General features: G+C 41.0%; 1 protein-coding gene across 4 annotated transcripts in view; it reads left to right on the top strand.

The window, feature by feature from the left end:
* Positions 1-13,585, top strand: part of IPO9 (importin 9) — a 49,830-nt gene that overhangs the window by 801 nt on the left and 35,444 nt on the right. The window contains exon 1 of one of the 4 annotated variants that reach the window (XM_030818663.1): positions 5,184-5,289. The exons of the other annotated variants lie outside the window; for them this stretch is intronic. The gene's annotated coding sequence lies outside the window, so the exon portion shown is untranslated. Of the gene's footprint in view, positions 1-5,183; positions 5,290-13,585 lie in introns of those variants that run through there. 4 annotated transcript variants of the gene reach the window in all.

Here is a 13,585-nt window from a genome sequence, read left to right as displayed (position 1 = left end):
CTGGGATAAGAGTAGGGGGAGCTGTCAGTAGAAGTGGTGAAGAGTAGGGCCTCGAAAAGGCGGCTATCAAAGCTTAGTAGATGTCATCAAACAAGTTTCTGCCTCTGAGTTATAAACCTAGCTAGTTGTTTGTACTCTTCATGTTTTCCCAGAAATTAAATGCATATGCGATTGCTTCACTGTCCTGACCGTACTTCCGTTTATTTTAAAAATAATTTGCCCTTATTAAATACCTTTGTGCATTTCTATTTGGAGGAACTGATCATCCTTTGTTTTTGATTCTTTGTCTCCATCCTCTATTGTGTGCTTTAAAGTGATGGAGAAGAAAATAAACTATTGGTTCGAGATTTTCTATCAATTTCCTGCCGCGTTAACCTTTCACCGGGTCCACTGTAGCTACCACAAAGAACAATTTAATCCAGAAACAGGAGGAAATATCTTCTTGGTCTTTGTGTGAGAAATATATCTGGTCAGAGCTTCACTGGAACTCCAAATCCTCAGGATCTCCCAACTCAGGAATATTTCCACCACCACTTAAATACCTCATCGGAGATATGGGAAATTGTCCCATCACACACCCATCACATTCAAAACCTTCAGTTAACTCTCCTACTGGACGTATTTTTATTGAAAAGAATTTAGAACAAATCTCTCTTAAATTTAGTTTACATTCTCTCACAGTATGAAAGAGCTGTTGAAAACAAATTTTCTTCTGTTGGAAATATGTTGAGATTTGGGATCTAGCAGGCTAAGGACCATTTTGAAGGCCCACTTGTAATTGTCATTGTTTTATAAAATATCAGATCTACAAGAGGAGAAACCACTGGTTAGGAGAAAGCTGTTTGAGAACCATGTATAAACTAATCTAAAGGAGTTTTTAGCGGCTTCTAAATAAAATTCCTTTATGCACATTAATGTCTGTCTCCCTTGAGTATGAGGAAGGAAGAGTGACAAAGGAACCTCATCACATTCAAGTTGCCACCTGAATAGAACTTGAGAGTCTGGTGCAAATTCATCTTAACTAAACCTTCCCTGAGTGGTACCCAGTGCTCCTGGTGCTCCAAATGCATGTCTGGCACCTTTGTATGAAAGGTGGACCTTGACTTGTATTTAAACTGTCTTACAACAACTCCACTTTTGCTCTGATCTTTTCAACTTTAGCCAAATGCCATGGTCTCATCTGGGCAAAGTCAATTAGAAAGTTCTCGAGGTCTTTTTTGAAACTCTGATTCCTCACTTTATTCATCTTTTTTTTTCTTTTTTTTTTTCTTGAGACTGGGTCTCGCTCTATCATGTAGACTTTGGAGCAGTGATGCCATCATGGCCCACTGCAGCCTCAAACTTTTGGACTCAAGTGATCCTCCCACCTAGGCCTCCCAAAGTGCTGGGATTACAGGCCTGAGCCACCACACCTGGCATCTTTTTGAGCCTTTAAGTGAAAAATTAAATTTCAGAAGTACAGAATTTTGATCTAAATCGCTGATGAGAAATAGATCGACTGCCCCCCGACCCCCATAACTTACTGGTAATGTGCTGTTGGGCAGACTGAGAATGAAAAGTATGGAAAGGCATTGAAGCAGTGACCTGATATTGGTGGTCTAGTAATAGAGCATATGACTCAGGTTTTGGATGTGGTTAGAGGGTTGGATCAGTCTCTGGAGTTTAGTGCAGTGCTTCGGACGCTTTGGAGGCTGCTTGTGTCTTTTAAGTAGTCTAGCTCCTTATGTTTATCAAAAAAACTATAGAGATTTACCCCCTTCTGTACCTGTTTTTAGGTGGAAAATGGTGGTCCATTCCCTCAGATGCGGTCTGCTTTCTTCCTCTTGTGGCCTTTAACAAGTTATCTTTGACATTGGGTTCAGAGTACCTCCCACCTTATACTCTGTCTGAATCTCTCAGATGTTTTCTGAACGTGGTGCAATATAGTAGCTTCTTCTTTACCAGCCTCAACCCTTCTTTACATGAAAACATAGCACCCAGCTTTCCAGCCGGGATTTAGCCAACTATCTGGCCTGATGAAACTGGCAGGACATTGTTCCTCCTATTAGAATGCCCTACAGAGCAAGATGAGCCATTCTTGCAAACTACTTTCCGCTTCTTTGGTGTTGCTTCACATTTTAGTGTTTTTTGGTTTTGTTGTTGTTGTTGTTGTTTTGAGACAGAGTCTCAGTCTGTCGCCCAGGCTGGAGTGCAGTGGTGCGATCTAGGCTCACTGCAACCTCCGCCTCCTGGGTTCAAGCGATTCTCCTGTCTCAGCCTCCCGAGTAGCTGGGATTACAGGCACCTGCCACCATGCCTGGCTAATTTTTGTATTTTTAGTAGAGACGAGGTTTCACCATGTTTGCCAGGTTGTCTCGAACTCCTGACCTCAGGTGATCCACCCGCCTCGGCCTCCCAAAGTGCTGGGATTACAGCCGTGAGCCACTGCACCCAGCCCACATTTTAGTTTTATCCTAGTAGAAGGAACCTTGTTTTCTGGTTCTAGGAAACACTTTTTTTTTTTTTTTTTGAGACAGTGTCTCACTCTGTGATCCAGGGCCCAGGCTGGAGTGCAGTGGCATGATCTCGGCTCACTGCAACCTCCACCTCCCAGGTTCAAGCGATTCTCGTGCCTCAGCCTCCCAAGTAGCTGGGATGACAGGCATGCACCACCATGCCTGGCTAATTTTTGTATTTTTAGTAGAGGCGGGGTTTAGCCGTGTTGCCCAGGCTGATCTTGAACTCCTGAGCTCAAGCAGTCTGCCCACCTTGGCCTCCCAAAATGCTGAGATTACAGGCATGAGCCAACCGGCCAGGCCGGAAACACTCTTAAAACTTGAAGTTAATGAGAAATCTGGGATTTGGTGTCTATTATTATTTGTGTTCTGGTAATCTTTTGATCATTTTTTGGTTCCATGGGGCCCAGGATCAGGTGACAACCAGATCTAGTCCTCCCTCTGTCCTCTCAAATAACCACACTGTCTTTGTGAGCTGTTTATTAGTCCATCACATAGGAGCTGATCCCACATGGTCTTTAAGATTAACTGGTCTGTTCCCTTTGCCAAAAAGATTTGTTACCTTCCTTGGCTACCAGGTGATGATCCCTAGTCTTGAAAATTAAATGGAAGAATATCTAATTTGTGGGGAAAGGACACAGGTCAATTGTCAACTCCCTGTTAAAAGGACAGGCAAGAGAAGTTGACATGCTGTGACCAAATTGTACTATAGATGAGATTTTAAGAAGCAGTTATCTTAGAAAATAAAGGTTGCTGGAGCCTAGAGTAGTCCTGATCATTTAGCATACCAGCTGATATTTTCTGATAAATAAATAAATTTCCTATAATTAATTATCACATTTTCTAGAATGGGCACCTGTTCTCTTAAGCCAAGGAAGTGTGTGTATGTGAGAGATCCACTTGATTCATGTAGCGTGTCAATCTGAAAAGGATAAGATAGGTTACTTCATCAACCTGGTGGCCTGGGATGATTTATTTTTATTTTATTTTATTTTTTGAGACAGAGTCTCGCTCTGTCACCCAGGCTGGAGTGCATTGGCATGATCTCGGCTCACTGCAACGTCCGCCTCCTAGATTCAAGTGATTCTCCTGCCTAAGCCTCCCAAGTAGCTGGGATTACAGGCGCGTACCAACACGCCAGGCTAATTTTTGTATTTTTAGTAGAGATGGAGTTTCACCATGTTAGCCAGGCTGGTCTCGAACTCCTGACCTTAGGTGATCCACCCACCTTGCCATCCCAAAGTGCTAGGATTACAGGCGTGAGCCACTGTGCCCGGCTGGAATGATTTTCTTGAGCCCCTGTGCTTGCTATTTTCGCTAGTCACTTGGAATCTGGAAGAAAACCAGCAAACCTCTCTGAATATTTAAAGTCTATTTAACAGGGCTAATTAGATAAGGAGATGATGCCAGTAACCACCTTCATCAGATAGCACTCCCATCCTGAATTGAGAAGAACATTTGAAAGTTTGGAAGTTATTATGGTATACAGTATTCTGCAGATAATTGTTAACCTTTCATTTTTCCTTCTTTTTTTTAAGATACAGAATTTTGCTCTGTCACCCAGGCTAGAGTGCAGTGGTGTGATCATAGCTTACTGCAGCTTCTAACTCCTGGGCTTACGCAGTCCGCCCAACCTCAGCCTCCCAAGTGGCTGTGACTACAAGCACATGCCCTTACTTGGCTGATTTTTTTAGTTTTTTTCTGGAGATGGGGTCTTGCTGTGTTGACCAGGCTGGTCTTGAACTCCCGCCCTCAAGTGATCCTCCTAAAGTGCTGAGATTATAGGCATGAGCAACCACACCTGGCCCCTCTCATTTTTCTTAGGAGGATTGAGATTTTGAGTTTGATCAGGTTTGTAGGAAATTTACTTCTACCTAAATAGGGTAAAAAAAATTTTTTTAAGTTTTTTTTATTCATTAGAGACTTTTTTCTTTTCTTTTTTTTTTTTGTTCCACTGCTAAGAGTCTAAAGCATGCTTTCTAATTCTGTTTTGTTTAATAGGCAGGTTCATATTAAGCAGTTTACGAACATAGTAGTTAAAAAGACTGGAGAGATTATGAGCTACCCGAAGATCTCTTAACTTCAAAGTTTCATATTCTGTACTCAGCTTTATCAACTCTTTTTCTTTTGTTTTTGTCTAACTTACGGTGAGATCATGAGAATTACCATCTTTGAGAATGTCAGCCTTTTATTTTTGGTGTATTCGTGCTTTATTTTTTTATATCCTAAAATGAAGTTCTTTCCCTCTTTTTCTACTTCTTTCTCTACTTTTCCTCTAAGAATGGCATTATCCAGGTGGTGGAATGGGTTGCTTTCATTCAGAAGCGTTAATTCTTCATGCCAGCATGCACAGACTTTCTTACGTAACTAGATTTAGACCCTAGGACATTTTCTTCTTTACTTATTTCTTTTTTGCCTATTACAAATGACAACATTTCCCCTATCATTTGGCCTTGTCTAGTTCCCAGTAGATAAGTCACAGAGAATACTTTTTCTTCCCTTCTACCACCATTATGTTGAACAGGGGAGGGGGGGAAATTATCTCTCCCTCACCTTTCCTGGCATTCAGATGCTGCCTAGATACCTGTATTGATTTCCCCATCTTAGATGCCTAGAGAGATGATCCTGCTGGCTGGAAGTTTGCTTTCTGGTTCTCATGGGCACTTTTCTGGCTCTTTTGCAGTATAGCGTAAGCACTGTCCACCTGCGAAGGGCGCCCCTCAAGGATCCAGACGCACTCCTGGGCATGTGGCGGGCACTGAGCCGAGCGGAAGGCGGCCACGCTCGGAAAAAGGCCAGTGGTGGAGTTTTCTTTTTCCTTTCAGCTGTGGTTTTGTGGTGCTTACCAATTCCCATGAGAAATAGGGGGCTTGTCCAGGGGTCTACTCAAAACCCCATCCTTCTCCAACAATCCCTGTTCACAATTCTTATTAGTTGACTGTGAAAGTACTGCCAAGTCTTGTCTCTCTAGGAGACCCTTCAGACCAATAGCATGTATTTCTTAAGTGATCCTTTATCCTCCATGCTCTCCTTTGGATTTTCCCTTCTAAACCAAGTTTTAGATAGATAATGTTTTTGCCATATGGGGTGATAAGAGAGAAAGGGGAGCAAGGATAACGAGAGGGAAGCAAAAGACTAAAAGAGAATGAGACTAGAGAATGAAAGAGGGCAGAGGATTTCTTAGGAAGTCAAACGATGCCATATTGGATAGGAATAAAGGTATAATTAAGGAGAATCTAGAGTCAGGGTGAAAACCCAGATTAACAGAATGAACTGTCCTTATTTCACCATGGGAAAGGGAACTAGAGAAATTAAATTTCCTAACAAAAATAGCTTTAGAAAACAACTTCATATAGCCCTCTTGGCAGTGTTGCCCTTTGGCTCAACTTCATAGATTGAATCTTAGTTTAATCTTAAACAGTCGTTTCCAAGCAAAACAAAATAAAGTGGATATGTATGTCTGTGTTTCTTATATTTTCCCTGCCTTCATCATCCCAGAGTAAGTTATTAGGCTATTCTTCCTCATATTTTTAAAGACACCAGGCCGGGCATAGTGTGGCTCACACCTGTAATCCCAGCACTTTGGGAGGCCAAGGCAGGTGGATCACAAGGTCAGGAGATCAAGACTGTCCTGGCTAATGTGGTGAAACCCCATCTCTACTAAAAATACAAAAAAATTAGCCGGGCGTGGTGGCGGGCGTCTGTAGTCCCAGCTATTCTGGAGGCTGAGGTAGGAAAATGGCCTGAACCCGGGAGGCGGAGCCTGCAGTGAGCCAAGATCTCACCACTGCACTGCAGCCCTCCAGCCTGGGTGACAGAGCAAGACTCCATCTCAAAAAAAAATACCAATCAGTAAAACCAGAAGTCCCCCAACACACACACACACGTACTTTTTTTAAACAGATATACTTAGTTGTATTTCAAAAAATATTGTATCTCTGTTAAGTGAAAAATCTGTAAGTAGGGTTTTACTACTTAACAGAAACCAATGGATAGGAGCAAATGTGTTGATCAGATTTAAAATAAGGCAAAGAGCTTTAGGATTATTTTCTGGCTTTTCCTTCTTTGCATTAGTTTGTTTCTTAGTTTGTTTTTTAATTGAGACAAGGTCTTGCTCTGTCATCCAGGCTGGAGTGCAGTGGTGTGATCATAGCTCACTGCAGCCTCAAACTCCTGGGCTCAAGTGATCCTTCCATGTTAGCCTCCTGAGTAGCTGGGACTACAGGTGCACATCACCACGCCCAGCTAATTTTGCATCAGTTTTATAGCACAGAGTTTACCATCAACATCATACTCCTTGGAAACAATTATTTATATAGCTTTTAAGTAAACTAAAGTATTATGGGTATGACACTCTTAAATAGTGAGTGATATCCTTGTATTTCTAGTAGGTATGTGGTCTAGACAGAATAAATTGGGTTAAGTAAAAGAATTTTTTATTTTCCGTCTTTCATCCCCCTATAACCTAATGCAAATAAGCTCTTTGTCTTTGAATTTTTGAGGCTTTGAAACATGTGGTCATGTTGGACATGTGGTCATAATTTTTGAAACTCTAGGGGTCTGTAGAGAAGAAAATCTGTTCATCTATTTTATTTTGTCTTTAGTTAACAATGGTGATGTTATTTGAAGATTTTCTTTGCCATTATATATCTGCTTTTGAGCAAATATATGTTACTTGAACTTTAATGCTGCTTCTTTCGTGCGTGAAAGAAATTAGCTTTTAGAAGGAGTCCATCTTAAAATACTTGTTGTAGGTACAGATCCCTTGGTTACCTTGGGTTTTTGGCCCCTACATGGGTCTTAATCTTCTGATGATCTCTTATTCTCACCATCCCTTCCAGTCTCAGTGATGTGTGAAGCAAGGTGGTTAGTGGAATTTTGTATATGATCTTTGATAGGTTACCAGACATGATTACCTTATTAGTGTATTAGAGTGAAGAGCTTCTAGCTACTGTGATCATCACTGGAGTGCATCCTTCTGGCAGGGATATGGAAAAAATATATTCATGCTAAGCTTTTCTCTGAAGAGAAAAGACTTGGAATTCTCCAGTTGATGAGAAAGGACCCCTAAACTGTGACAGGACCTATGTGTAAAGTTTGCCTGGTCTTCATGCTCTAATGACTCCTGTGATCAGTGCCAGAGTGAACTGATGGAAAATATGTGGTTCTTTTTCCCTTTTGTGAGCTGTGAGCTTCAATATTACCCTACAGCTATATGAATATCAGTGCTTTCATTGGAAGGACAGTTGTTCAGATTTGTTTAAGCTTAAAGTCTTAAGTTTCAAACCCTTCTCAAAAAGTCTCATTCCTCAGTATCTTTTCACACTGTATATTGAAGAATTTCTTAATTTTGATCTTGTTTTAGTTTGTCCCTGTAGTAATGATCCAAAAATTATGCTCTTGCTAGGAACATTAAAAGTCCAAATCATAATGACCTATGGAAAAATTATTTAAATAGTGCCTTAAAAGAAAATACTAGGCCAGGCACGGTGGCTCATGCCTGTAATACCAGCACTTTGGGAGGCTGAGGTGGGTGGATCACCTGAGGTTGGGAGTTCGAGACCAGCCTGACCAACATGGAGAAACCCCATTTCTACTAAAACTACAAAATTAGCTGGGTGTGGTGGCACATGCCTGTAATCCCAGCTACTCGGGAGGCTGAGGCAGGAGGATCACTTGAACCCAGGAGGTGGAGGTTGCAGTGAGCTGAGATTGCGCCATTGCACTCCAGTTTGGGCAACAAGAGTGCAACTCTGTCTCAAAAAAAAAAGAAAAAGAAAATGCTGTATGTCCCAGATAATTTGTGAATGTGCTTGTAGATTATTGTGAAGGAAGTTACATAAGGCACACCAGAATTGGTTCACCATGTCCAGGGAGGCCAATCCTGGGTGGACAGTGACATTCTAAGCAGACTTGAGGCCATGAAGTTAGCATCCATTATCACACTAAGTATATGAACTCAAAGGAATTGTGGATGCCCTTACTAGTTGTCTTTCTCCTTTAAATGGATTTCACATGTGCATTTTAGAGTGCTTTTTTCCATTGAACTTGAACATTGCTATCCAAGAGATGTTCTTGAATTATCTGACTCATCTGTGTTTTAGAATCAGTTCTGATAGTTGACTCCCATATCTTCGGGTTGTAGATACCTGTTGTTTCTTCTCTTGCTACAAATGGGTTTTATAGATTTAACCAGAGTCTGTACTAACCAAATTAATCCTAAAAATTAGAATGGATTGCAGTATCTGTAGGGGGATTGTGCAAGTTTCAAGTGTTTGCTTGTGATTTAATCATTTAATAACTCAGAAAGAATGTGGCTTCTTCTCTGGTGGTCATGCCAAAAAAAAAAAAAAATCCACTTTCCTGAGTGAAACGATAGGTGCCATAGGAGTGGATCAAAAACTGCAGCTTAAAGGCATAATAAGAATGAATTAAGAATCTAAGAATTCAGTAAAACAGGATATAAAATATAAAAATCAATAGCTTTCACATACACAAACCATAAAAGGTTAGAGGACGTAATGGTTTTTTAAAAACCAAAACCAATTTACAGTATCAACAAAAAAGTAAATGCTTAGGAAATGTGTAAGAACCTATTAGAGGAAACTTTTTTTTTTTTTTTTTTGAGATGGAGCCTTGCTGTGTCACCCAGGCTGGAGTGCAGTGGCATGATCTTGGCTCACTGCAACCTCTGCCTCCTGGATTCAAGCAATTCTCCTGCCTCAGCCTCCCAAGTAGCTGGGACTACAGGCACCCGCCACCACGCCTGGCTAATTTTTGTATTTTTAGTAGAGATGGGGTTTCACCATGTTGGCCAAGCTGGTCTCGAACTCCTGACCTCAGGTGATCGACCTGCCTTGTCCTCCCAAAGTGTTGGGATTACAGGCGTGAGCCACTGCGCCTGGCCTAGAGGAAACTTTTTGAGACAAGATTTTGCTGTGTCACCCAGGCTGGAGTGCAGTGGCTCAGTCTCAGCTCACTGCAACGTCTGCCTACCAGGCCCAAGTGATTCTCGTGCCTCAGCCTCCCAAGTAGCTGGGACTTCAGTCACGCACCACCACGCCCAGCTAATTTTTGTATTTTTGGTAGAGACGGGGTTTCACCATGTTGCCCAGGCTGGTGCCTGTAGTCCCAACTACTCGGGAGGCTGAGGCAGGAGAATGGCAGGAACCTGGGAGGCAGAGCTTGCAGTGATCCGAGATGGCGACACTGCACTCCAGCCCGGGCGACAGAGCGAGACTCTGTCTCAAAAAAAAAAAAAAAAAAAAAAGGTGCTGCTATGACTGTGTAGCCATTTGGAATTAGACCCATATCTCACACTAGATTTTTTAAAAATAAACTCTAAGATTATTAGGAGTCTAAATAGAAAAAATTAAATCATACAAGTACTAGAGGAAAATATGGGTGATTTTATCTTTAAACTTGACATAGGGAAAGGGATTCTAACTATGACTCGAGATCCAGAGGCAATAAAAGAAAATATTTTATTGATAAATTTGACTACATAAAATTTTTTTACAATTTACATGGGAAAAACACCACATAAAAAATCAAGAGACAACTGACAAACTGGGAGAAATTTTTTTCCCCACCATGTATACTACAGACAAAAGGATAATACCTTTAATATATGAAGAATTCTTAAAAATTGAGGAACAAAGGACCAAAACAACACTCAGACATACAAAAAGTGTTTAAACTCACTTGTGGTTAGAGAAATATAATCCAAAACAACATTGAATTAACCATTTCTCACCTGTCAGGCTGACAAAAAAAATATTTTATTTACTTTTGAGACAGGGTGTCACTCTGTCGCCCAGGCTGGAGTGCAGTGGCACAGTCCCTCCTCACTATAGCCTCAACCTCCTGGGCTCAGGTGACCCTCCCACCTCAGCCTCCCAAGTAGCCGAGGCTACAGGCATGAGTCACCGTGCCCAGCTATTTTGGTGTTTCACCATGTTGCCCAAGCTGGCCTTGAATTCCTGGGCTCAAGTGATCTGCTTGCCTTAGCCTCCCAAAGTGCTGGGATTACAGGTGTGAGCCACCACACCTGGCCAAAAATTTTAAATATGATAACACATTCTGTTGGCAAGACTGGAAAGATGCTCCTGTGTATTGCTGGTAGGAGTACAAACTGGTGCAATCCTTCTGAAGGAAAATTTGATCACACCCAGTAGCTCCACAAATGCACTTACCTCTTGACCCACAATCCCACTTCTGAAAATCTATGCTGAAGACATCTTCAACATTTCAAAAATACATATTCACAATATTATTCACTGCAGCATTGTTTATAAAAACAAAATATTAGAAAAAAAACGAACTGTCCATACAGAGGAGAGCACATGAATAACGTATGGTATATCTACGTATATTATGCAGCTGTAGAGAAGAACTTCAGGAATCTCTGTGAACTGATTTGGAAATCCCAAGATATAATGTTAGCTGAAAAAAAAGCAAAGTGCAAAAGAGTGTCTATAATATACTCTTTTTCATGTAAACAAGGAGGGAATATTTTTAAAAATGTGTCTGCTCATTTGTGTAAAAGAAATACAGCAAAGAAAATCAGAAACTGATTTTGGTTACCTGCCTGCATGGAGTGGGTGGGGAAGGGTTGTAAAGAAGTGGGTAATGAAAACAAGGTAATAGGGATGAGGAAGAAGTGACACTTCTTGGAATATTCCTTTTTGTATAGCTTTGACTCTGAGAATCATGGTAATGTTTCACATACCAAAAATAAATAAATAATTAAAATTAAAATCAAACAATAGGGAGGCACTAAAAATGGAGCAGAAGTAGTAACAAATGAACCTAAATGTTTTACAAATGAATAACGTAACTTTTTAGGTGAGAGGAAGAACTAACTTAAGTAACTTTGTAAAATAGTATTTACAAATAGTAAAATAGTATTTGACTGCATCATGTAGGTTACAGTTAAAAAAACTATACACCAAAATTGTACTTCAGTTAATAGGTGTGTTTTTCACAAAGGTATGGATTAATACTTCTGCAATTGCTTTATATTTTAAGATTGAAAAAATAAGTGTAGATGATGAGAGCCAAGTGTATCACTGTTGGAGAAAGAAATTACAAATAAAGGAAGAGTAGAATGAACCTCCAGGTTTGGATTGGCATCTGGGCTATCAATCAGTATGATAAATGGATGGATGGCTAGATGGTTAGGTATACCGTACTTCCTAGCTCTGTTCTCTGAGAACGCCTAGGAATAGTGATACTCCTGTAGCAATGAACATACCTAGTGTTCACATCTTGATTTCTAAATATAATTCTCCACTAAAAGGCAGCAGGGTTCCTTGGAGGAGAAGTTGATATCTTGGCTTGGACAGAGAAAATACAAGATAAGTATAGAATATCTTGTGTATAAAAAAATAAGGAAGTGCTTGATAAAGGATGGGGACGTATAGAAGTACACAGGAGTTAATTGGAAGGAGTTCCAGTGGCCAAAGCTGGAACAATTTGAGCAACAAAAGAAATAAGATAGTATTGGGTTAAAACTCATAGAATAAAATAAAGACTTAGGAGTTCATATAGGTATAAATAAATATTAGGAAAAACAAACCATTTTTCCTCTGCCCTCACACTACAACAGTCAACACAGAAGACTTCTATGATCTCAAAAATATGTGGAGATTTCTCCCCACCAGCAAACAAGCAGTCAGTTCTGTAGTGGACACCAGCTGGGTGTCCTCCAATTCAATTCCAACCTGTCTACCTGGAGATAGCATCAGATCCTACAGATTGAAAGCTCAGTCCCCAAAACTGCCCCCACCCACTCGGATACCAGTTGCAAGTCTAGGCCTCTGGAACTTCTAACAGACCAGCTTCAAGTTGGGATTCCCAGGACTCCCCTCTTTGGGTTTGATTAATTTGCTAGAGCAGCTCACAGAACTCAGGGAAATGCTTTTACAGATTTTTCTACAAAGGATATTCTAAACGATACAAATAAACAGCCAGGTGAAGAGATACATAGGATGAGGTCTGGAAGGGTCTGGAATGCAGGAGTGTGTTCTTCGGCATTTTTATGGAGGTTTCATTACCCTACCATGATTGATTGAACCACTGACCATTGATGATCAACTTAACCTTCAGCCCCTCTATCCTGTCAGAGGGTGGGGTGGGGGGGATGAAAGTCACAACCCTCTAAGCCTGCCTAGATATTTCCAGTGACCAGCACCCATCCTGAAGCTACCTAGGAGCTGCCAGGTATCAAGTCAGTTTATTCGCATACAAAAAGACACCACTCTGGAGTTTCTGAGGATTTTAGGAGCCGTTTGCCAGGAAATGAAGTTGAAGACCAAATACATATGTCACAATATCACAGTCCGCCCTTGGGTCTTCGAACCCTGATCCCTTATGTCAAAAGGATGTCCAACTCAAAAGATACTGCCACATTACTAGAATCCCATTCAATAATTAATAGTCTAGTTCATCATATTATATGAATGTCTCCCAGGGTGAGGCTGCTCAGATTGGAAGGCTTCCTTTCATTCTTGTGAGGTCGCAAAAGCAGAAGTAGTCTCAGCAAACACAGAACTTTACCATTTCATGCGTTTGATATAGTTGAGCTAAGAAGCAATGTCATCTCTTGCTCTGAGCCTATTTTGAGGTGTTAATGTGATATTGGAATCCTCTCAGTTCATAATCCACTTATTCATTTCTTTCCTCTGAGCTACTGTTTCTTCTCTCTTAATAAGTACCCAAACTTTTCCGCCTCTGGAAGGGGCATTACAATCAGTCACTGTGATGGTCTAGATTGCAGGCAACAATACTAGTCTAGCAAGTACCTCTTCCCCGGTGCACCCCATTCAGATAGGGTTAGGTTACAGAGGTGCAGAACTAGTGGGCTATTTTTACTGTCAGGCAATATAGCTGTAATAACTGTTAGCCCCAATTTTGCTGGATGGGGTGAAGGCACAACCCATTCCCATAAGTCCATTAGGAATTCTGACCTAAGTTATAATACGTAGTTACAATTTCTTGCTTAGGAATCATTCCTGCTTCCAGCACATGTAGTTGCAGCCCTGGTCCTAAGACCATTGCATCAGGTAGGGGAATGGGGGGGAAAAAGA

Source organism: Nomascus leucogenys, chromosome 9 (genome assembly GCF_006542625.1).
Source record: "Nomascus leucogenys isolate Asia chromosome 9, Asia_NLE_v1, whole genome shotgun sequence".
Lineage (NCBI taxonomy): Eukaryota > Metazoa > Chordata > Mammalia > Primates > Hylobatidae > Nomascus > Nomascus leucogenys.
The sequence above is the reverse complement of the archived record's forward strand: the minus strand, read 5'-3'. Positions and strand labels throughout refer to the sequence as shown.